The 26,816-nt window shown below is 43.0% G+C and overlaps 1 protein-coding gene across 5 annotated transcripts in view; it reads left to right on the top strand.

Annotated features, from left to right (window-relative positions):
* LOC124615399 (myocyte-specific enhancer factor 2) overlaps positions 1-26,816 on the top strand; it is an 870,744-nt gene that overhangs the window by 426,846 nt on the left and 417,082 nt on the right. For all 5 annotated transcript variants that reach the window (XM_047143243.1, XM_047143236.1, XM_047143235.1 and 2 more), the window contains one exon: positions 15,241-15,283. The gene's annotated coding sequence lies outside the window, so the exon portion shown is untranslated. The remainder of the gene's footprint in view (positions 1-15,240; positions 15,284-26,816) is intronic.

Here is a 26,816-nt window from a genome sequence, read left to right as displayed (position 1 = left end):
ACATCATTTCTCCAGAAGTATAATACCAAGTTTGGTTGACATTAATTGAGTGGTTTAGGGAAAACAAACAAACAAACAAACACACACACAAACACACACACACACACACACACACACACACACACACACACACACACACACTTAAGTACATTTTTATAATATGAATGGATTTTAGTTCTGATAATAGTTTTACTAAACGTTTAGCCTTACTTGAGACGTGTGTTACCTGTGGTAAGTGTTATCTCTATTCGTCGTATCCTATCCACTAGGAAAGACGGAAACTAGTCATTAGATACGCCTCTTATTCCTAAACAGTCTAGGTTATTTGATAGACTGTTATGACAAAATTTTCAAAAGCCTTAAAAAATCTAAAAATTTGCCCGTGACACACTCATCATTTCTGTCAAGAGCATCAAGTACCACTCTTGTGAATTTTACTGTGGCACAAAATTCGAGTCCCCATGGCTCAGCAGCTGGTGCAAGTCTTTCAACTGGACACCACTTCGGCGACTTGTGTGTCCCTAATCAACCCCTCACCCAGCCATGGAAAGGCGACATACAGTTTATAAGATGCAATCCGAACCACATGTCTGAATCTGCACTTCTACCACTTCAAGAACCGAACAGTGATTCCTTGGAAGGTTGTATTTATTCAAGTAATTCATTACTCTGTCGTTTATAACTGATTCTTTCATTTTTCACAATGAAGAAACCAGGGAAATGGGCCAGTAGCTTTTTATGTCTTCTGAATTGCCTTTCTTTAGCGGAGGTACAACTCTCGCCTGTTTTAAATAGCAAGGAAATTTTCCTGATGTGAATGACTCATTTATTATGCTTGTTAAGGGAGATTGCATACTCTGTGTGCATTGTTTTCAACACATATTGGTACTCTATCTAAGCATATTGACTTCTTTTTTATATTGTGCCTTTTGCTGGCTTCAAGCTCTGTGGTTGGTAGTAACATTATTGTACTTAGTTATTAATTATTTACAGGTTTTATATTTATTCCTGGGAGATTTGTTATAATTTCTCTGCAGTACTTGAAAAATAATCATTCACACAGTTTGCAAGGTAGTGTGGATCATTGATTACTTTATCGTTCTCTCTTATCAGTACTTTGTTATCCTTTTGTTTCTCTCTTCCTGGTTCCTGTTTAATGACATTCCACACTGTTCTGATTTTATTCTCTGCATTGTGTATTATTTTATCGTGAAATGACGTTATACAGCATTGAGCACATACTTATAAATCGTTTTGCACCTATGTTAGAAATTTAAGAACACTGGGAAACTTTTAATCCCCTAGTATTGACGTTGATGCCGGGAACGCAGAGTACAGTTTAGCAAGAAGGCGCATCGCCACACAACCTCTTCGACGTCCAGCATTTCCTGAATGTCCGCTTTCCAGGTTTGTGAATGGGCTGAGATGAGCCTACAGCATGGCCACACATTCACCTCACCTGGGAACTCTTGACTTTTTCTTTTGGGAATTCATCTAGAATATCGTGTCGGTTCCACCCTTATCAACTTCTCTACTGGAGCTCAGAGCTAGAATCTATCTCGCAACTGAACAAGTCACGCCTGACATGCTACAGCGAGTTTGCCAAGAAATCGTCTTCAGATGGTAAGTGTGCCACGTAACCAATGGAGTCACATAAGTTTACATATAAGTTTAAAAAATGTTATGTATTTTGCTATAAAATCATACGAATTCCATGATGTTTAAGTGTATTACTTGTGTACTACTTTCGCAATAAATTTCACGAAGAGTATCCCCATATGCAGCTAAATGCACTGGCTATATGATACCATGGCACCATACGCAGTTAAGAAGATATGACGTCATAAACACCGAGAAGCGTGAAAAGATTCTGCATTGTGTATGACGTTTATATTTATTATTTCTTTGCTACCAGTTCTATTCGCAACACATTTTGTATACAGTATCCACATATAGCTCTAAATGTACTTACTCATAAATATCATTGTGGACACGTAGTATAGGAGATATTACCTAATAAACACTGAGATGCGCCAAAACTGCCACATCATGCGTGAAGTTTTAACAAATTTATTATTTACATCTAAGACATTCCTACAGTCGAGGCAGCTCAAAGAAATCCGTACACCTGACAGCGCTTTTGACAGGCTTCTACTGTGAATCACAAATGGTTACATGGGAGAACAATCACAGTCTATAGAGTTATGCAGAGGCATTGCCATACAGACTTTTAGAAAATCGCGTTGTATACACGCGACACAGCTGCGCCCGGCGCACAGAAATTGTCCTGGATGTTACGCTACAAACGCAGTTCATTTTTTTATTTTCGTTTCTAATAGAAAATTGGCAGAATGAATACCCGACGAATACCGGGTTTTTCATGTCAGTCATGGGGAAAAAATCTCATTGGTGATGACAGCAATATTACAATAGTCACTGAGAAAACCAGAGAACACCTTCGTGAGGAAGCACATGAAATCCTGAACGAAGTTTACAATTCGCCAATATGCTTTGAATTTCAATGGGGAAATGGTAGTTAAATGAAATGTAGATGGCACCTCTATAGATTGCGTAACAAACACACAATTTCTAGGAATGGATATTGATCCTGAGTTGAAGTTGTGTGAATACACAATGCTACACTCTGGTGATAGGACTGTAATTGCATAACATGCTGATGACATTCTGTTGGCAACATCCAGTGTCTTTTACTTACGTACTATTCATACGAATATGTATACTCATTTTTTAGCTACGGATTTTTTTTCTGGGGAACAAATGCGCGAAATATGCACAGTCATCAGGTTACAGGAAAGGGCCGTAAGAATAATAACTAAAAATAGTAGTCGAGATCTGTTCAAAACACTGCGGATTTTAGCTACACAAATAAGTTGTACACATCCAAAGTAACATTGATAGTTACTGTACAACAGCTCTGCCCTTGATCGTTGAACAAGATCTAGACTGAATTTATACTTTCCAAGAAAAACTAAACATAAAACTGCAAACAACATTTTCCACCAAGGAATAAAACTGAACAATAAATAGGTCAAAAATGAAAGACATTAATGAAACACACTTATTTCAGTGGAAGTTAAAAAGTACCTGTTGCGGAATACATACTGTACAGGGAAGGATTACTTAGATAATACAGAGTAGAAGTTTAGAAAAAAAAATGTAACACAAATAAATCAGTGATCATTACGATAATAAAACACCAATCGTTTCGCGTTACACTTTATCACCAGATTCTTTCGCTTCTTTTTCTTTTGTAGAAAATTTAATTTCCAAAGCCATGCAGTATATGTTACTAACACCTTATGCTCTGTATCTCACTCTTTATAGAGGGATGCTGACTCGCTTTTTGCAGACTACCAAATGGGAAATTTCGGTAGACAAATTTGAAATCAAACATCGTCGTTATGGCCCTGACGGCAGCCGATAGTGTGTGTATCGCTATGTTATGAAATAACGTGTGTAAGGACTGAGAATGAGAAATGAATGAAAAATGCAGCGCTAACCTTTTACTTTATTAAATAACTTCTTTGCAAGAGTATTGAACACTAGGAGTAAACCGAGTGGGCAGCACTGTTGTAGACAGACTGGTCCCGTAGCAGTTGGAAGTTGCAGCCAGTTTGTCTCAGTGAAATTCGCGTCCACCTGACTCTGAAACTTGCACCACAGCCAGGGCAGGGGTCTCGTACGACCGTTTAGCGAGATGCTACAGGCGTTTAGCGGCTCGCGGCGCTAACTGGCAGAATTGGCGGCGTCCGCGCTGGTTGCTCCCGCCAAATAATCACCGCTAACGAGTCCGCGGCGGCGCCTCTTCCACAGCCAAACCGCTGAATCACTCCACCGACACTGTGCGCCGTCTTAAGCGTAATTTACATTGCGAGGAATATCTCTTTGTTCACCATCTCCTACAGCTTTACTGAAAATTCTCTACGCCATGGTAAACCAAAACTTAGGGTTGCTGTTAAGACAGAGAAACGAGTCGAGTAAACGGATACACTGTGTTTGATAATGATGTTTGTGCTTCGGAACCAATGTTTCTTCATAACTTTCTGTTCTTGTCCGTGGTTCACAATTCACAAAAATTTTCCGCTGACTTATTAGGAATGTGTATTTCTGGATGTGCTTTGTTAATTTAACAACTAGATCGCCTCCGTTCACGCTAAGGACACATTCTAAATGAAAACTGTCAAGTTCTGGTAGTGATATACGACGACAATCTGCTGAAAAGAAGACGTGCATCCTCTTACATATCATTAAAACAATTTGTAAACAGAAATCTTCATTATTTTGTGGGATGTAGCTACAGAATACCAACACCTGTAATAATATTTTTAATAATCTGTAGGTTTATAATTCCAAGGGAAAAATAGTTACACGATTGGGTAGTAAAAAACTAATGGCAACTGTAGTAGATAGTAAATCTACGTGTGTGCAATTCTATGTATAGGGCGCGCTACATTCGGAACAGGCCATAATTTGCATTTAAAACTACGATAATCTCTAGACGGTTACATCTAACCATGAATGCATGCGAGCGTTACATGTGCGACCCGTCAACATTTCCTACAATCAGTTAGGGTGATTGCGGCCCAGACAAGTCACCTGTCTACCATACGCTATGCCTGCTTCGTCGACTTTTCAATGCATATGCAGCCCAGTGCCTCAAGTCAAAGATAACGTAGCTGACATCTCATCATAAACACAACACGTATCACTCATGTCGTATCCAATAAAACGAAAACATTAGCAAGCTCCTTTCTTTCCTGCTAATGTCAACCTCTGCAACAAGCTGCTCTGCGTTCTGCACACAGTTGAGTAGCTTGTTGCGTTTAAGAAAAAACGGGTGTTGTTACTTTCTTCAGCTTCATACCCAGCCTCTCGGAAATGAACGTACGTGGCCAGTTCCTCTCTGTCCAACAGTCGAGCTCATCACACCATCAGCTGCCCTTTACGCTTTTCTCTGTAAGTCGCGCCACTTTCTTTTCCCCTCCTCATCACTTGTGTTTGGTCATATGCCTCTTTGTCACTCTCTTCCATCCCTTCTTTCACGGTCATTGTTGCTAGAGCCCTCAGTTTAAATCTAACTGCCTGTAATTTGTAGACTTTTCATCGACGATTATAACTGCTATTTATCTTTTGTATTTGCAGCTCTTGTATTTTTCCCGTGTTTGCAGTTAAAATTATTGGATATAGGTTACGCCTTTTATGGAATATACTATTTCTTATTGTTACCGAATATGTTTCGGCACCTCTGTGCCATCATCAGTCGGTTTTGTTTATTGAAAAACTGTAAAAAGTGAACATATTTTAGGTTATAACTGATCTAACAAAATGAGGCCTAAAGGCAGTTTTTGTTCGTTTTTGCTCTTACCTTGATTTTACGATATATCGTTTTGCAGGACCATATGTATGGTGTACTGAACTCACAGCTTGTTATCTGCAAACCAAACTATGTAAATGTGAATTATGTCAGTAAGTTAACACATCTATTAATTTTTAAAAAGGTGATTTTGGCGTTGCAATATGTTTTCCGTGTATATTTGTTATTACTTACTTTTTGTTGTGATTGATCCTCCTTCCTTCGCGTTGTAAGGGCACTGCACACACGAAAGCACACACTTTGTTTGATTTCTGCTGTTGTATGTGGAAGTTTTGCTCTATTATTAGTTTGTGTTACAGGCTGTTGCTGGATTTCAGTGTTTTTAAATCTATTGCTATTGTAGTTGGGTGGTGGTTATGGCCTATTAGGTGGTCATTAAATGTGCTATGGGTGCTGGTACTTTTTAGGGCTCTGAGGTGTTCTTACTATCTTGTTTCGCGAAGTGAAAAGGCGTTTGTAAAGCCGAAATTATGCAAAGTGCATTTAACATGTGTGTGCAGTGCTCTCAGAACGCGAAAGAAAAAAGACCAATCACGACAAAACGTAACAACAAATATATACGCAAAACATTTTGCCACACGAAAATCACATTTTTTAAAATCAGTGAATGTGTTAACTCGCTGACATATTTCACGTTTACATCGTTTGTTTTGCAGATGACAAGCTATCAGTACGAGATACTATACAAATGGTCCTGCAAAACCATATAATCGTGGCAGAAACAAAAACGAAAAAAACTGTCTTTAGGCCTCATTTTGTTAGATCAGTTACAACCTAAAGTACGTTCACTTTTTATAGTTCTTCAGTAAACAAAACCCCCTGATGATGGTGCAGAGGTGCCGAAACATATTTTGGTAACAAGAAAAAACACATAAAAGGCGGAACCTATATCGAATAATTATAACTACTCTTTTCCTACGATTGCTACAGTTTACAATATATATGCTTTGGTTATTTCTACATTTGGATTTAGTATTAAATGTTACATTTCTTATAACGTGTGTCTTGTAACGATCGTAATGTAAAACATTTAGAATTCCTATATAGATGTAATATAGGGCCTAATAGCCGTAATCTTGCCACAGTATATAAATCAATAAATTAAAAAGTTTATACATAAATAGTATTCCTTTTACATTTTGCAGAGGAACCTTAATTGAAATGAAAGGATTATGTACAACTACAAGACTTCACCCACGCTAATATTTTGAGTCAGTAAATCCATACACAGTAATATTTACGTTTTATTTATTAGTCTTACTGCACTTCGATGCCTGCCACCTCATCATAAGGTACAGGCTGGCGAAATTACTTGCTTGTTTTGCGGAAGTGCAAATCGGCACCCTCAAGGGTGCGACTCTGTCGCCACGGTGACTGTGCGGCACTACGTGTCGCGTGACTCCGGTCTCGTCAGAACTCGTAACGGTCGACTACATGATGGGAAAGACGGCGAAATCAACTAATTTGATCGCGACTGTCTAATGGCTGAGGCATTCCATCTGCTTGTGTGTGCTGGGACTGGGCCATCCACTTACCGCTACATTTAAGTGGGTGCCGGGAATAGCCACCTGTCGCCAGACGGGCTTCTGTGGGCAACAGCATGTCGATGACAGCGATAGCCGCTTACGAAACTGTTCAAAATAAGTTTTGGACCGCGTTCGTCACTTTGTATTTTACATCACAATACCCTTTTCACCACAGTAGACTATTATGTCCAGATAACTGCTCAGTGCAGCACGTTGTGTCTCCATTTGTGAATGGGACGATACGGCTTGTGTACACTTCTGCGTCTGTCAGCGTGTCTCGAAGGCTCATTTCAGGTCTATTATCAGGCAGCGCGCCCACACATTGTCATTTTATGCCAAGGTGGGTTACCAGCAAGGAAGCTCCCGATGACAATACCACAGGGACGTCATTCAAATATTCAACCGCTATCGTGGAAAAAAAAAATTCAAGTTTTGTCTCGTAGTTGTAGCAAAGACAACAGCTGATCAGATCCTTTCAATCGCAGCTGGTAGGTACCCCGCGATGAATACAACAGAGCTCCGCACTGCTTCTTTCGAGGCAATTGCATTCAGATGGAAAGTGGGTCAGGCATGTTTGGAACCGGTATCATCCACGAATGTCGGACGAATGTAATCACTGTCGAGGCTAATTTGAGGAGCTGCTCACTATAGGAACAGCATCCACCAGCTCACTGTCCGGCAGTCAACGTTTCGGCGATGAGACGGTAGCGCGAGCACACCGCGCTCGCTTCGTTAAAGCCTTCTTCCGTGAGGCAGGACTGAACCTAAAGAAATGATATTAACGTATTGAGCATACTTCAAACTAGCTAAAACTTGCAGCGTCTAGTCGTAGGAAACCGAGCCATCCTCGAAGATTCGGATAGTTTCTAGCAGCAACGTGTAGATCATCTTTTAGACAGTAGCCTATGCCGAGGAGCATGCAAGCTTGTTACAGTATATATGGAGAAACACAGTATACACTTTCGAATATACTGCGTTTATTGCAGTTACTGTTTTGCTTTTGTTTCACAGTAATGTTATTTTTTTAGTCTCGAAAGACTTACATTTAATTCCCCGCTCCTCTTGAATCTAAGCCTTCAACCTTCTGCAAGCGTGCAAAGGGTACAGAACTCGTCGTGAGCATTTCAAGGCTTTTGAGTCAGTTGGAGTGGCATCAGTTCGTGATTTCCTCTATATTATAAATCCAGTGGAACCTCGTGTTGGAGAACTGAAATGTTTGAGTCTTGTTTTCCAGTTCCTCATTTGAACTGAAACTGAAATTGCAACTCGGAAGGTAGCACTTCCAGTGACGTGCAGGCAAATCAGTGCTAATGTGGGAACTGCGTAGTACTGCGGGCCGCGTGCCGGAATGATTCACGCCCACGGCATGAACATTCCATTCTGCAGTGCCATTAGGGTTATTGACTGAAACTCACGGGAGAGTTGGATCGATATGCGCGAATAATGCAGCTTGCGGCGTCCTGCTCCGAATGCGATGACCTTGCAGGTGTCAAACACGCTGTTTTTCCTCTGCACACTGTCAGCACTTCCGAAAGTGTAGATATGTTACATGTCATTCTCTCTCTCTCTCTCTCTCACTGTAGACCACCGATTCACGAAGCCGCGCGCTCTTCTTCTTTCGTAATAATGAAGAGACGTAAACGCGAAAGCTCTTGAGTTAATGAAAAACTTGTTGCTTTCCCTATTGCTCCGAGGAACACTTATGTGCGTTACAGCGCACTGATATAAGCTGAAAGTCTTTAATACAATGTATATCAAAGGTATTTTTACTAGACTGCGCAAATCTCGAAAATACCACCAGCGTTATGCTTCAACATTTGCAATTTAATTTTACAGAGGCGGACGTATAACGAAGTAAAGTAGTTTCTGTGGCATATGTGCACACTAAGCTAACGTTACACATAAAAATAATTTAAAGGTACCTACAGGAACAGAGGGTGAAGACGGAGGAGCAAGCGGTCATGTTGAGATGTGTGTAACTCGGGAGTTGACGGGCGTTGGTTTATCCTTTCACCACGTGGTTCTTAAAATTAACTCGAAACATGCTCATGTTTCTGTGTTCTCTGACAGTATAGTCAATTCGTAAGATATACAGGACAAAACATGCGTGCCATCAGAATTTGTTGCCTAAAATAGACACGTAAGTAGTTCAGACACAGTGACTATGTATGAAGAAGCTTATTCTTGTGTTTTTTGTTGTCGGACACACAGTACAATGGTGTGATGTAAATTTGTATGTTGTATATAAAATTACCAATAGGCAGCATCCAGTTTCGGTACAGAGCGTTAGGTACAAACTGTAATAAAGTAATTGTGGGGGCATTCGCTGTTCTGCGGAAATTGTTGGTTGCAGCGCCCGTCACCCCTGCTAACAAATGAGTACATATCGCGCGTTACTGTGGCCACGTTTCGTATGACTTTTTTTGAATTTCTTGGTGGTTTCGCTATGTCTAAGGAGCAGTTTTTATTTAACAAACATCACTAGAACTAACTTGCATTGTTAGGCGCAATTCGAGCAGGGTGTAGGAGACGAACTTCAGTGAAAGAATCAAATAGCAATAGCAATCTGTGGAACAGGATGCGAATAACTTGCAAGGAAGTATAACAACAACTATCAGAGTCCGCATCTCGTGGTCGTGCGGTAGCGTTCTCGCTTCCCGCGCCCGGGTTCCCGGGTTCGATTCCCGGCGGGGTCAGGGATTTTCTCTGCCTCGTGATGACTGGGTGTTGTGTGATGTCCTTAGGTTAGTTAGGTTTAAGTAGTTGTAAGTTCTAGGGGACTGATGACCATAGATGTAAAGTCCCATAGTGCTCAGAGCCATTTGAACCCAACAACTATCAGAGCGCTCAGAATCCACAAACAAAGCTGTTTAGCAGTTGTCGGAACAAACTTTAGTAGAGGTATTGAATGAGGCCGTGAGTTCATAATAGTAAGATAAGCATGCAAAGGAGGAAAGATAATCCCAGAAGTGTGGACCAGCGACAAAGCATAACGGACGGTCAGAGTAAGCAAGACATGCTGATGCCACTAAGTACGAACGGGTTGTCTTCAGTCTTTTAGTGCTAATTTCATTCTCCGCTCTAGTGTGATCGGGCTGACAGCTGCCATATTGCTGCCGTTCAGACAAATGATGTTGAAATATATACATGTAGTGTATTTAGTTTTAAGAGATTTCAATAGTAGTATTAAAATACAAAAAAAATATTCCATTTGATGATTTGCTATAAACCATTGACGGGGATGGTGCGGCTGTTGCTAAAAAGCACATCTGCCAACACCCTGGACGTCAGCTTCCAGTAAATGCCACGGGGGTAGGGAGGAAGTAGGAAGACTGGAGCAGTGAGGTGTCGTAGGGTAGCACAGATAAATGTCTCGCTATGTCTGGGAGTGCGAGAATGATAGTGACCTTTTAGACGTTTTTTTCCGGCCACGAGGGCGACGGCGTTGGGCGGCCGCGGCAGAATGCATCGAAGGCGCCGCCGAGCCGAACTGTCATAATTTTAAGGTTGCTAATAAAATGATTAATCATAACATTGTCGATGTACTTCGGTTTGAACCAAGCTTCAAAAGACCGCAGTCGGATAACGAACGAAATGGACCGTGTCCTTATCAAAACCCCTGTAGCGGAAAACTTATTTCTCGTAGCCAGATGGGCCTTAGAACCTGTCTCCTCCAGAATATGATTCCATTTCCTTAACTGCAGGTAGTTTGTGAGTGCTCTTATCTAATTACACTGAAGAACCAAAGAAACTGGTACACCTGCCTAATATCGTGTAGGGCCCCCGCGAGCACACACAGAAGTTCCGCAATACGATATGGCATGGATTTGACTAATGTCTGAAGTAGTGCTGGATGGAAATGACACTATTAACCCTTCAGGGCTGTCCATATATCCGTAAGAGTACGAGGGAATGGAGATCTCTTCTGAACAGCAGGTTGCAAGGCATCCCAGATATACTCGATAATGATCATGTCTGCGGAGTTTGGCTGCCAACGAAACTGCTTAAGTTCAGAATAGTGTTCCTGGAGCCACTCTGTAGCAATTCTGGACGTGTGGGGTGTTGCAGTGTCCTGCTGGATTTGCCCAAGTCCGTCGGAATGCACAATGGACATGAATGGATGTAGATGATCGGATAGGATGCTTACGTACGTGTCACCTGACAGAGTCGTATCTAGACGTATCAGGGGTCCCATATCACTCCAACTGCTCACGCCCCACACCATTACAGAGCCACCACCAGCTTGAACAGTCCCCTGCTGACATTGGGGTCTATGGATTCATGAGGTTGCCTCCATACCCGTACACATCCATTCGCTCGATACAATTTTAAATGAGAATCGTCCGACCAGGTAACATGTTTCCAGTCATCAACGGTCCAATGTCGGTATTGACGGGCCCAGGGGAGGCGTAAAGTTTTGCGTCGTGCAGTGATCAAGAGTACACGAGTGGGCTTTCGGTTCTGAAAGCCCACATCGATGATATTTCGTTGAATGGTTCGCACGCTGACACTTGTTGATGGCCCAGCATTGAAATCTGCGTAATTTAGTATTATGAATCTGAACGTTTGGTTCTCTTGCATCCAAATGAAGCAGTTTTGTTGTTCTCTTCACTTCTAATCCCTTCGAAACTCTTATGAATCGATAACTGAACAGTTTCATATAAGAAGGACTTCGGACACGCGTTAGACGCGAATTTGATTCAAATACAAAACTTTTCCGAGAATATGTTAAGGTAAATGGGGTTATATTTTCTTTTAAAAGTGTATGATTTATTTCCTTCCTACCGTTGTCTAGTGCGAATGGTGCCCAGCTTAAACTTCGACTTCTTTTCGTTATTTCTCAGTAGTGTGTAATCTGGGTATCTTTCCTAGTTTAGGAAGACACGTTAGTGCACGTGCATCTTTGTTCGGTTCCTGTTTTTACGTCACTAGTCTCTCATACTGTGTTTACTTAGATTTTACTTTGTTACTTTTTTATTTGTATTATGGATTTGCCGCCTCTGTCTAATGTCAGCAGTTCTACATACTTAAACACCTTCCACCAGTTTTGGTTAACAGGCTCAAGTTTTTTATTCTCTGTAAACAGTGAAGCAACTACATATTTTTAAATGGGACCTTGTGGTCATACTGTTAGCGTTTGCGTCTCTTGAAAAGAATAATTTAGTAATAAAAGGATAACTTTTTTAAAATGTGATCATGTTTTCAGTTTGATGCACATTACGCGCTGTTCAAGAGACCAGTAGAGGTGAAAGTGCGCTGTGCCACCACTATTGTTCCTGACAATTATCTGTATTTACCAAAAATTTCTGTGGAAACCGTTATGAGCGTTATTCGAATTTACTTCTCTTTTCGAATGTTGTTGAATGAAAGTGATATCGCTCTATTCATGGGAACTGCAGTTGTATCAGTACCTTGGTGAGGAAAAAAGTTACGAACAGTAACTATAAAGCAAGTTACTGGTGCTATTTCCCATAGTAGACTCTTGTCGAAAACCTGGTTTCGTTGACTTGTGACCCATCTTCACTGTCTTGGGAATCTACTTTATATGGATCATTTTGAAGGCAATAGTGTATACCTTAAAGAAGATTCGTTCGAAAGAGATAGTAGATCGTTGTGAGACATCCAGATAAGTACTGTCATTTTGATAGCTAAACATCTCGATATCGGATTGCACCTCCACTCTTGCTAGAAGAGTCGAAGCCATAGTTCCGTTTGCTTTCTTACTGAAGAGGAGAAACACAGTGAACTGGAGTGTAGAGACCTCCCAGCCAATCTAGTTATTGTGCCGAATTCGTCATTAAAAATATTTTATTTTTTGTTCAATTGAAATGTATTGTGGCGTATGTGTCAGGTAAGATCGTCACCTCAGCAGAGCTCGTTTGTTTACCCGAGCTGATGACTTACGAAGCTAGCTCATAAGCAGTCGACATGCACTGCATGTAGGGAATCGAGAGTTCCCTGTTGGCTGCCGTAGAACACCGGCGGCTGAAACCACAAGGTCCCTCTTGCACCAGCATGCAGCCAGCAAGGACGTGTTTCCTTCCTAATTCCTCGTCGACCTGGGCCCCATATGACAAAGTTTCATTTCTAAAAAAATCCCATTTCGACCTCGCCAAGGCAGGCGGGCCGCCGTCTTTCTAAGCAGCTTAGGCGCGATCAGCTGTACTCCATATAAGAAATAAACTTCCTTGTGAAACGTGAGAAATATTCTCGTTTAGCCCCCATCCCTACCTTGCCTTTCCTGACCAGGCTCACTTTGCACATGCACAGGAGATATTTGTGGCTCAGAATGTGACGAAGTTTTCTGGCTGTTCTTGACGCTCCAGAAAGGACGCAACTCCATTGGAAGGGGTACATGAGAACGTGCCAGTGTGACCCACCTTGGGAACGTCGGAGGTGATTCCCGGACAGATGCGTGGCGATAATGAGGAGTGTGATGTCGCACACGGGGGCAGGCGGCGGCAGATGCTGGCCACGACACGGCACGTGTCTCCAGCCTTCTGCAGCACGCGCCGCGCACGTGTGCCGCGGCGGCAGTGGGGCCGCTAAATTTAAACAAACCCACACCTTCCGCCCTCCGTCACCGTCGCCGCCGCTGCCACCGCTCACCTGCCCGTCCGGGGCTGCCCTAACCTCCCAGCCACCTTCGCACTCAGGGGCTGGTCACTTTTCGAAACGTCCCTCTCTGTAAGAGCCAACGAACGATATTGTCTTACTACCTGAAGAAGACAGTGGCTTTCTTAGCCCAAGAAAAATTAAAAGTAACGATAACTCTTATGTATAATGGACATATGACGCTGTAACGTTAAAAAAAAAAGAAAAAAGAAAACAAAACAGCGTGTGATTGAGTCAGACGTGTCTGTGAGCTCCACAGCAAGCTGTACAGTCTTCCTGCTGAGCGGCTCTGAGCGCGACAAGGCATGGGAGAAGAGGTTGAAGTCGCTGTAGGGAAAGTGCGACCAGCTTACCGGCAGTCGCCATTCCAAACAAGATGCAGGGGGAACCAGCTCTCCCGCCATGCGCTGGTAAGTCAACAAGTAATGCAGAACGGAATCATCGTCCACTGTTTTGAACATTATGGACGTCCGTAACAATTACTGAGAGAGGTGGCGCAGTGTCTAGCACACTGGACTCGCATTCAGGACGACAATGGTCCAAACCTACGTCCGCATTTTTTCATGATTTGCCTAAAATCGCACCAGGCAGATGCCGGGATGCTTCCTTTGAAAGGGCACAGCCGATTTCCTTCCTCATCCTCTCACAATCCCCGCATGTGTTCCGTCTCCAATGACCTCGAGATCGATAGGACGTTCAACCCCAACATTTTTTTCGTAACAGTTAACGTTGTCATCTTTGATACTCGCACGCGCACACACACACACACACACACACACACACACACACACACACACAAAGTACCACCCGACCCGCATACTCTTGTTCATTCAGAGGCATCCGTTTCACGGTATGTGGGGTAACTTGCCAAAACAAATAATTGCTGATATCGCATTCCAGAGAAGACACTGATCCGTCCATTGACCTGGAGCCCTTTTGCTAACTCTCTTCCCTGCCATGTAAAGTGAGCGGTACTGACGTGCAGATGGAGCTCCCCGGACACAGTACTCGACGACGCTATCCTTCTAGCGGCTACAGCAAGACACAACAATTACCTACTCCCTTTTCACTACAGCTACTCTGAAAGTGTTTTGCTCATCTCCGTTGTGATTAGAGGAGCTGTCAGTCTTGCTGGTAAAACTGAATTCTGTTAATAATGGCTAGCCGTTGTGGCTGAACGGTTCTAGGCGCTTCAGTCCGGACCCGCGCGACCGCTAATGTCGCAGGTTCGAATCCTGCCTCGGGCATGGATGTGTGTGAAGTCCTTAGGTTAGTTAGGTTTAAGTAGTTCTAAGTTCTAGGGGACTGATGCTCTCAGATGTTAAGTCCCATAGTGCTCAGAGCCATTCGAACCATTTGTTAAGAATGCTGTAATCACAAAGCATGCCTTTAATATGTTTATTACAGCATTTCCCACGAAAACGCGCAAATAGTAGGCAATAAGGTGAATAACCGTAACAGACCTAACAGGTTTTTAAATAACGAAAGTATCATTGCATATATATGTAAGATAATTAAGGCAATCGCTGACGATCCTAGCGATGTAGACTTGACACTCATGAAGTGATCATACTAATGTGTCACCACAGATATTTGTCTTTTCGTTTTACTTGAGGAAACTAACGTTATTTCATTTTATTCTTCAGTGTTGCTGTTACTGAGTTCTGTTAATTAGTACTGACGTCATTTTCTCGCATTTCGCAGGTCTCTGACAAAAGGATGAGCCGAGTCAGCGGCCACATCTGAGGTGAGTGGACGTTTTCAAAACGTATCTTTTATTGACATGGAAGTAGCGAGCTGGAATGTGTTTATGCATCGCTTCAGTTAGCACATAACGAAGAACAAAAATTACACTGAAATGGGATATAAACAAATCTCTGCTTTTGAAGAGAGGTAAACAAGATGCAAATCTAAATATTTCGAAAAAGCTTTGGAATCGCGGAGCTCTGTACCTTGCAAGAATTTCAGGAACGACATCTTAATTTATTTAAGTAATGAATTTGCGTACAGCATGTATGGTACTTTACGCGTAATATGGTCGCAGAATTTATTAATAGGAACAACATACTATACCTGCATCTACATACTACAAGTTCTTTACTACCACTGTCATTACTTTTATCAACGCAGCAATTATTATTATTGTTACTATCATCACCATTATTAGTGGCTGCAGCTGCAGTAGTACAAGAAATGCAACTGATAAATTTGTTGGTTTATACATGCCAGTCGGCCGCTGTGGGCGAGCGGTTCTAGGCGCTTCAGCCGCAACCGCGCGACTGCTACGGTCGCAGGATCGAATCCTGCCTCGGGCATGGATGTGTGTGATGTCATTAGGTTAGTTAGGTTTAAGTAGCTCTAAGTTCTAGGGGACTGATGACCTCAGATGTTAAGTCCCATAGTGCTCAGAGCCATTTGAACCATACATGCCAACAAGTCAACACAATGATGAGGAAGTAGAGGAATATTATGAAAAGATTGAAGAAATTATGGATAAAGAAAAAAGAAACACCTGCATCGTCTAATCGGGGTTTTGAAAGCAGAATAGGAGAAGGGAAAGAAGAGGGAGTGCTTGGAAGATTTGGATTGGGAAATGGGAACGGTAAGGGTTAAAGGCTGGTTAATTTCTGCAGAGAAAATACACTTGTGATTAAAAAACACATTGTTTGAACATCACAGAAGCCGAAGATAACATGGATATCTAGGTTGAATGATGACAGATATCAAATTGATTGTATCATATCAGAGTTGGTCCAAATGGTTCAAATGGCACTGAGCACTATGGGACTTAACAGCTGAGGTCATTAGTCCCCTAGATCTTAGAATTACTTAAACCTAACTAACCTAAGGACATCACACACATCCATGCCCGAGGCAGGATTCGAACCTGCGACCGTAGCGGTCGGGCGGTTCCAGACTGAAGCGCCTAGAACCGAGAGTAGGTACAAAAACTGCATGAAGAATGCCAGAGTATACCCCCGAGGAGACATAGATTCAGAAGACAAGTGGATGGTGACGGACTTGCAAATAAGATTGAAGAGGGTGAGAGGCCGAAAACCAAGCGAGATATTTGAGATAGAGAGACTAAAGGAAGAAGGAAAGGATGCTGAGTTGGGAAACACGTTTACGTCAAAATGGAATGAAGGGCCCAAAGAAGAGAGTGCAAACGAGAAATCGGAGAGGATGCGACATAACCTTAAGGAATCTGCAGAAGAAGTATGGGTGAAGACAGTGCAGGGTAAGATGGGAGAAAGAAGGAAGACAGTAGGAACTGAAAAAAGAAAAAGGATTTAGAGAAAGCTGAATTATGAATTAAGGAGAGAAACAGAACAGGCAAGAAAGACATGGATGAAAGAGAGATGTAAAGAAAAATAGAAACTAGAAAATGAAGGAAAATATGAAATAATGTATAGATTAGTTATTGACCTAGTCTTCGACGCAAAGAAAAGTAGGGAAGAAGTTGTGGTACTATTATTCATAGACTGGAGGAACTGCTGGGAAGGTTGCAAGAATATGTAGAGTGCCTATATGAGGCTGATCAAAAACCAAACGATACTGAATTAGAAGAGGAGATGAGAGTTGTAGAAGAGGATAAGGGATGCTACATCCTGGAAAGAGAAGTAGAAAGCGATTTAAGAGGGATGAAAAACTTCAAAACAAATGGAATTGATGGATTACTAGCAGAGTTGTTCAAGAGTATTAGAGGAGTGGTGGTGTGAAAGAGGTAACACATCTATGTAATAAGATGCATGAAGAAGGTGAATGGCCGATGACTTTCTCTTGGCAATAATGATACCGACGTAGAAGAAAAGGAATGCCAAGAAATGAAAGGATTTTAAAATTATGATTTGATTCCTCATGCAGCAAAAGTTTTGTTATGCGTGATAAACAGAAGAGTTTACGGAAGACGGGAAATACAGTATTGCAGTGGAACAGTACGGGCCGGCCTGTGTGGTCTAGCGGTTCTAGGCGCTTCAGTCCGTAACCGAGCTGCTGCTACGGTCGCAGGTTCGAATCCTGCTTCGGGCATGGATGTGTGTGATGTCCTTAGGTTAGTTAGGTTTAAGTAGTTCTAAGTCTAGGGGACTGATGACCTCATATGTTAAGTCCCATATAACTTAGAGCCATTTGAACAACTTTTTTTGGAACAGTACGTACACACATAAAAACAAAGTTTTGCATCACCCCGGTTCCCAGAACTCCTGAAGATAGATGTTGACTGTGGATATTGTATCACAGACAGCAGTCCCTTTGTGTGTTTATAGATGTCACTAAACCTGCCCAAAGATGTAAACAACCATGCATGAAGAGCGCCTATTAGACGGAGGGGGTCGACAGCCGATCAATTCGTCAGTCTACCAGGAAGGAGGTACACGGCTCGTGTTGTCTGTAGTTCAACCATGCCTAGACGGTCAACACCGCGGGAAGTGTCCAGGCGTCTCGGAGTGAACCAAAGCGATGTTGTTCGGACATAGAGGAGATACAGAGAGACAGGAACTGACATCCCTCGCTCAGGCCGCCCATGGGCGGACCGTGGATGACCGTTACCTACGAATTATGGCTCGGAGGAACCCTGGCAGCAACGCCACCATGTTGAAAAATGCTTTTCGTGCAGCCTCATGACGTCATGTTACGACTAAAACTGTGCGCAATAGGCTGCATGATGCGCAACTTCATTCCCGACGTCCATTGCGAGGTCCATCTTTGCAACCACGACACCATGCAGCGTGGTACAGATGGGCCCAACAACATGCCGAATGGACCGCTCAGGATTGGCATCACGTTCTCTTCACCGATGAGTGTCGCATATGCCTTCAAACCAGACAGTCGTCGAAGACGTGTTTGGAGGCAACCCGGTCAGGCCTTAGACACACTGCCCAGCGAGTGCTGAAAGGTGGAGGTTCCCTGATGTTTTGAAGTGGCATTATGTGGGGCCCACGTACGCCGCTGGTGGTCATGGAAGGCGCCGTAACAGCTGTATGATACATGAATGCTATACTCCGGCCGATAGTGCAACCATATCGGCAGCGTATTGGCGAGGCATTCGTCTTCATGGACGACAATTCGCGCCACCATCGTGCGTATCTTGTGAATAACTTCCTTCAGGCTAACAACATCGTTACACTAGAGTAGACGGCAAGTTCTCCACATATGAACCCTATCGAACATGCCTGGGATAGATAGAAAAGGGCTGTTTATGGACGACGTGATCCAGCAACCACTCTGAGGGTTCTACGCCGAATCGCCGTCGAGGAGTGGGACAATCTGGAGAACAGTGCCTTGGTGAACTTGTGGACAGAATGCCACGACGAATACAGGCATGCATCAATGCAAGAGGATCTGCTACTGGGTATTAGAGGTACCGGTGTGTACATCAATCTGGACCACCGCCTCTGAAGGTCTCTCTGTATGATGATACAACATGCAATGTGTGGTTTTCTTGAGCAATAAAAAGGGGAGAAATAATGTTTATGTTGATCTCTATTCCAATTTTCTGTACAGGTTCTGGAACTCTGGGAACCGAGGTGATGCACAACTTTTTTTCGACGTGTGTATTTAGAAGACTGAAAGGTACAGGAGATGCTGTTGGACCGCCGGAAACTGTAGTTGAGAGATACATTGAAAGAGAAGGGGAAATTTATACACTTTTCATTGACTTGAAGACAGTCTTTGATAGAGTAAAGTGGAATAAATTAATGGACTTCATAAGGAAGAATGCACTCGAGTAGAGAGATTGCAGGCTGATTAAAAACCTATAACCTCACGAGAAAATACGAGTACAGATTGAAAATGACATGACAGAGTAAAGCACAATTGGGAGGGGTCTTTTGGATTGCAGTATTAATGACCGTGTATGCCTAATGAAATTTTACAATGAGTAATGCTATTGTTACCGAAGGAAAATTTTACCGGTTTGTTGGAGGAAAGTGTACAACTGACCTTTCTGAAGGAAGAATCTATTCTAAACTAATATGAATACTAATAGCAATTTTGTAATGGGTGGAATGTAGTGCATTCGGGGGGAGGAGAACCACGAAATATTTAATACAAAAAATTTGATCAGTAGAAAAAAAGGATAATTAAACAGTCGCCAGCCCACTAGGGCAATGAATATTCAAAACCCTAAGAAAGGTAATGGCAAAGAAAATTAAGCAAATAATCACTGGCGTGGCAACAAAAGGTGTCACGCTTTTCCACACCACAATAATTCACGAGAAAATAAATGAATCAAAAGCATTGAGTTTGCAGTTACATATTCTGAAATACTAAATTTTGAAAGCAAAGTTAAATCGGTGACTGCAGCTGAAACTTTGTTTCTTAAAAGATGACTTCCAGTAACGTCAGCGCAACGTTGCAAAATTTGGAAAAAACCAAGCAATTTACTTTGAATTATGAAAGATAATTATGAAAGATGGAACTGAATTTACTTTAAGCAAATTAGCAACTAATTTACTTTTAACATAGGAGCAATAAAATACGTACCAAGTCAGCAGAAGTCACACTTTAGGCGAAATACAGAATAAATGAAACTGCGCACTCTTAATTTATGCTGTATCTTTAGTTACTAATTTAGCGAGTGAAATTTTACGTTACTTTAAGTAAGTGGAGTTGATTCTCAAAACTACAAATTAGTTAAGCTTCTATTATTCAATAGAAGAATGAACAGTTACTGAGGCAGCACATTACAGTTTGTTAAACAAGAGCCACTCGGCAATGCCTGTTCAATATTAGTTATACTCTTGTCAGTTAACAGTCTTACGATACTGTAGCTGTGCAGACGACGAAGAATATAGCCGACGTCAATGCTGAGCTGCTGTTTCTGCTGCTGATTGAGAACCCCGAGTCGTCTCCAGAGCCGCGGATGATTATGGGATAGGCAATAGTTAGAATTGCAGCTTCCTCCGCCTTCCACTCCTACCGTGCTCTCAATACTCGCTTTTTAATAAAGTATGTGCGCCTACATTGGCGCCATCATAAATGAGCATGGCGTCCGAGGGAGCGCCCAACAAATACTTCCATATTATTTCAAGACTCAAGCTGCTGTGTTCTCTCTCTTCCCGCAGCGTGACACAGACTCTCCATAAATCTACATCTACATGCAAATCACATTTAAGTGCCTGGCAGAGGGTTCATCGAACCACTTTCACAGTTCTCTGTTATTCCAATCTCGTATAGCGCGCGGAAAGAACGAACACCTGTATCTCTCTGTCCGAGCTCTGATTTCCCTTATTTTATCGTGGTGATCGTTTCTCCCTATGGAGGTCGGTGTCAACAAAGTATTTTCACATTCGGTGGAGAAAGTTTGCAATTGGACTTTCGTGAGTAGATACCGTCGCAACGAAAAACGCCTTTCTTTTAACGATGTCTAGCCCAAATCCCGTTTCATTTCAGTAACACTCTTTCCCATATTTCACGATGATACAAACGTGCTGCCCTTCTTTGAACTTTTTTGATGTACTCCGTCAGTCCTATCTAGTAAGGATCCCACAGCGCGCAGCAGTAATCTAAAAGAGGACGGACAAGCGTAGTGTAGGCAGTCCCCTTGGTAGGTCTGATACATTTTCTAAGATGCCAATAAAGGATTGTAGCAACCTGGAGTGGCAATTACTACAAGCAAGAAGTGGGTTTTTGAACCCTGTTACACTCGCTAAGCGGTTACGTTGCCATCAGAGAAAGCACTTACACATCCACAGCACAGAATATGATGTATACAGTAATGGTGGCAGAAACTTGAAATAAGGAAGACTAATCATATAACATTTTCTAAACCAACACTGAAGAGATATAGTCTGGAGCCGAGCGACCGCTACGGTCGCAGGTTCGAATCCTGCCTCGGGCATGGATGTGTGTGATGTCCTTAGGTTAGTTAGGTTTAATTAGTTCTAAATTCTAGGCGACTGATGACCTCAGAAGTTAAGTCGGATAGTGCTCAGAGCCATTTGAACCATTTGAAGAGATATAATGACTACCACTGAACTGCACTCGTGGTCTACATTAAACTCTCCCGGACAGTAGCTGGTACAGAACAATTTGAAAATGCTTCCCACAATACGTAAGTAGGAACGAATTATTTCTAATGACCACTGATACGGCAGAAGCAGGACCCGATGTTGAAGGAAGTGATGCCTGCAGATTTGGGGGCGAAAGACTACTTCATCTTTCGATTGGGTATTCACGGGATTATGAGCGTAAACTACTAAGGAAATTCGAACCAGCTTTCACGTGAAAATTGCGAATGCTCGTCATCGCTGTACAAGCCGCTCTCAAAGAGACTATGAAGATAATATCAGATTCGAAAAAAAGAGGCGTGCAATATACAGTCATTTTTAAGGCTCTTTCCTGGAAGCATTGCGAGTAAACCTTGATAAACGGAACGAAAAAAGTACCCACAGTTAGGCTTCTAATAGTGGTTTGTGGAGTATAGGTTTATTTACGCCGCTTTTTTTAATGTGGTACATCTACACAATGCCGAAGAGTTTTCTATCTGAAAGAGGTATGTAGTCGACGTCACTGTCTTTTGGCCTGCAGGTAGAACGCCACTGGCTACAGCCGTGATGCAATGTCTGCGAGTTCAGAGTTTGCAGGTTTTAGTCGAACACGTGACTGAACGCGCGAAGTAAACCATTAATCAGTCACGCCAAGAAAACGCGAGAGATCACAAGGCTGTGATCATAAACGCTTGCCTTCTTCATCTATTCTCCTTGTTCCGTTACTACGACGTGTTAGGGAACTCACGTACTTGAGTGGTATTGTAGTGGAGGTCGCAATAGCACTCCACACTGCGTCTCTTTCGTTCACAGCTCCGAGCTTTCTTGTCGCTTTATTTCCAACTGTGGACAGTAGATATAAAAAGAAACAAAATTGTTGCAAGTGGCGGATCTGCGATGTGTGCTGAAGAGAGGACGGCGGCGCGGCTGTTGAAGGCGGCACACGCGTGCCACGCAGGCAGAGGGTAACGTAGGATAGGGCAGAGGAGACGGCACAGTAGTATAGGTAGCGGCAGCAGCAGCAGTAGCAGTAATAATGTGCCGGCAGGGGGTGGGCTGCTACCGGTGGCGCGGCTTCCGCATTAAATATGGAGGCCGCTCGCCGCGGCCGCCCACCGCCCCTAGCTGCCTAGCCGGCTGGCTGCGCTCTTCACCTGCCCCTGCTGGCGTCTCGCGCCTTCTGCTGCTCACCGCAGCCAACCCTCTCCGGTCCTCTGTCCCCTGCCACGTGTATATTGCCTTATTCTTTGTGTATCTCTAATCAACATTAAAATAATGCCCGACACTAAAGTCAGAAAACACTACGAAGGACTTTGGGGAGAGGGCACTGCAATCACCGACGGTTGCACCAACTGGAGGTATGTGAACGATAATGTCGTAATGTGGCCTTATGGAGAAGATAAATTATTGGAGTTTTTACACCACGTCAACTCCATAAGAACATCCAGTTCAATATGGAAATAGATAAAGGTGGTTGTGTGCTTTGCTGGACGTTTTGGTCAGACGGAAGAATGACAGGTCTCTAGGGTGTTCAGTTTATCGTAAGCCCACACATACCGTGATGTATTTACAATCGTCGTGTTGTCATCACCCGTCGCAAACTATGCGCGAGTCTCGGATGCAGATACGCTGAAAAAAAAAGAGTCGCAGCACCAAGAAGGAGTTGTGCGACATAATTGAAAGCTGGTAGAGGTGTTTCTACAAATGAAAGTTACGTCTATTCAAATTTCGCGCCAGACGCATAAGAGTGGCGCTAGTAGCACCACAACGAGGATGCGAATCAATTTTGCTTTAAATGCACGCTGTAACGGTCGAGAGCGGTAGTTCCCTGTCGGATTGGACGTGGTGAGTTGATGTTAGTCAAGAATGCCGTAAAGGCGACAAAGATGTCTTTATCAGCACCTCACTGAGTTTGAATAGGGTCGTGTAATATGTCTACAAGGAGCTGGATGTTCTTTCGGCGATACTGCAGAAAACTTGGCAGGAATATAGCCATTGTACACGACTGCTAGCAGCGGTGGTCACGAGAATGTTCGGTTGGAAGAGGAGTGAGCTCCGGACCACCACCAGGCACTACCGGGAAGGATGACCATCATGTCTGGCGCATCGTACCGCATCGGCAGCAGCAGCAGCAATCTGAGCAGCAGCTGGCACCACAGTGACACAAAGAACTGTTGCAAATCGGTTACTTCAAGGACAGCTCTAGCCGTAATGTGCATTCCACTGACCCCGAACCACCGCCATTTGCGACTTCAGTAGTGTCAAGCGAGAGCTCATTGGAGGCAGACGCACCCTGACTGCAAATTTGTACCTCAGTCTGGTGATACGACCTGTTGCGCTAACATTCATGAACAGCGCTCCAGGGGGTGTTTTCCAATACCATAACGCTCGCCCGTGTACACTATTGTAACCCAACATGCTCTATAGCAGTGATTCCCTACATTCTTAGAATATTACCCCTCAGCGCAATGAGACATTATTTAGTACCCCCGCCCTTCGCCCTCCCCCTTGCCATTTGTTGCCCCCCTCCCTCACATTATCACCAACTTGAGCACGTAACTAAACTGTACAACGGAAGACTTTTCTTGGAACACTGTTATTTTTAAAATGATGAAAGATGAATGATATTTAGTTTGTGTGTGTGTGTGTGTGTTAGCGTGAACGACGAGGGAATTCGTGCTGCTTCGCAAGTGCTGCCCAAAACTCCTTCTCAGAAAAGAAAGCTAACTATCCAGAGTGAGTGTACACATTTGCTACAAAACATATTCCCTATGGATTACTCCTCTCCATTGAAGCAGTTGCTTTACGTGCACACTGCAACCACATTTAAAATCAAACAAGTTCAAAATGGTTCAAATTGCTCTGAGCACTATGGGACTTAACATCTGAGGTCATCAGTCCCCTAGAACTTAGAAATACTTAAACCTAACTAACCTAAGGACATCACACACATCCATTCCCGAGGCAGGATTCGAACCTGCGACCGTAGCGGTCGCGCGGTTCCAGACTAAAGCGCCTAGAACCGCTCGGCCACATCGGCCGGCCCAAACAAGTTCAAATGTGTGCGCAATACTTACTGTTCGTAAATCACTTGCTTCTAAAATGGCATAAATTGGGCGACGTCAGTCTGGTAATGCTTTGTGTCTAACCACTGTAATAATAATAATAATAAAACTGTATACAGCACTATAATAGCCCTTGGGGTAATTACTGCGGTGTCGTCCTGTCAATTAATTCATTTATCTGTTTCGAAGCGAGTAATGAAGCAATTTCTAGACTACTGCAGGTACTATCTACAACTTGGAGAAGACATTTCCATGAGATATTTAGCAATTGTTACGTATTTGTCTCACTTTTATCATCACCAATATACAGGATAAAGCACAACATATGTGTGTAGTGGGTGGACTGTGTGAGGAACCCGTAACCTCCACCGCATTAATATTACTAATTGAGAAAAAGTAATTATTGATAACTTGTATAATCAGTATTAGATTGTGATAACAAGTAATCTTTTGAATATGAATAAGTTTCGTGACTGAAACAGAGTCGAATCGTTTAGTTTTTACCCCTCAGAAAATTTCATTTTACCCCTTAGGGGGTAGTTACCACCATTGCTTTATAAAGTGTCGATGCGTTCCGTTGGCCTGATCGATCACTAGATGAGTCTCCAGTCGATCTCTCACGGGACACGATCGGACGACAGCTTCATCTGTAAACAGTACTAACCGTCCTGTATTGACCCGCGAAGTGCAATTCGCATTGAACTCCATCCCCAAGCTAACATCCGGCACTTGTACAACACAATGCATTTACGTTCGCATGCTTGCATTCAACATTCTGGCGGTCACACCGGTTATTAATGTACCAGCATTTCACATTTGCAAAGGCTTAGCTCAGGCTTACTGTAACGTGTGATATTGCATTGTTCATCACTTAAATTTGTTACCTAGACAAATGCATTCTTGCAATTTCGTTACATTACATTAATTATTTTTGGTGTTGCGATTTCTCCCCGTCAGTGTAGCATGCCTAAACAATTCGCCAACTAAATATAGTATTCACGGAAAATGAATATTCTACCGACCAGATTACGGGGAACTATCCGTTAAAACCAACACCAGGAGCTGAAAAAAAAATCGCTAGCTTTCATTCCCTTGGTTTCTTTCAAGATAGCTAGAGTTCTCCGGAAGTTTCAGGTGAAAGTGGTTTTTCATCCAATATCTTGGATTCCAGACATTGTGGTATCAATGAAGGACAATTTTTTATTGTGGAAGTCTGTTGTTTACAGTGTGCCTCGTCATTATTGTATGGCTTACATGAGCCAAAACACACGCACCGTGGAAGGACGCTGCACTGAACATCAAAGCTGCATTCGCCTCTTGCAGTGAACCAAGTCTGCTATTGCTGAACATATATCTCCACAGGACATTCATTGGTGTATGATAAAACAAGAATTTTCGTCACAGCAACATCTTTTCTGGGCTCCATCAGTAATGAGACCATGGAATACGCATGGCAGAAAATCTGATGAATCGTGGTAGCGGGTGCCAATTGGATAATGCTTGGAACACCATCACTTCCGCAATTTTCTCTAAACGGGGACGACAGAGTGCGCCTCAACCCAGAGGATAGCTGAGTTCCGAAATTCCGGCAGCGAGGGCATTGCCCGCCTGTCACCACGATCTTCTCTCATGCACGGAATACACACGGCGCGCCACGAAATTGTGGACCGATGACCTCACTGTATGGTCCCCACCCCCAAATCATCCAACCAACTGTATTGTGGAATGGGGGGCAGTTTTCGCAGGCGTTCGAGTGCTCACCTGAGTGTGACTTACAGGTCACCAGTCGAAATATCGTGCAGCGCACTATACGAAGACCGACTGCAAGCTCGAAGTTTGTTAGGTACACTATGGTTATAGGTCTGCAGGGATACGAAGAATAAATTTCTTTTATTTCCGTCTATAATGACAGAAGGACAGAGTCGAAAGGGTCTGTAAAATGGAGATGCAAATAAGTACTGAGATCTGAAGACGGTTATCGCTGACCGAAACCCGTAGTCTGAGGACCGGAAGTTTTGTGATCATATACGAAAACAATAGAAATTTATTCTACACTTTGTGGCGCTCTGTTTTATTCGCGACTATGTCGCCGCAGGAGAAACAAAAATGCTGTCCGTACTGCACCCGAAAGTCTTTCATTCGCATCCGTGGATATTAAAATATAGCATATCTCTTCAACGCGTTCGGTTTCACGGAGCTCTTCACAAACCCAACGCAAATACTGCGA

This window comes from Schistocerca americana, chromosome 5, assembly GCF_021461395.2.
Source record: "Schistocerca americana isolate TAMUIC-IGC-003095 chromosome 5, iqSchAmer2.1, whole genome shotgun sequence".
Classification (NCBI taxonomy): Eukaryota; Metazoa; Arthropoda; class Insecta; order Orthoptera; family Acrididae; genus Schistocerca; species Schistocerca americana.
Note: the sequence above shows the minus strand (reverse complement) of the source record. Positions and strands in the feature narration are given on the sequence as shown.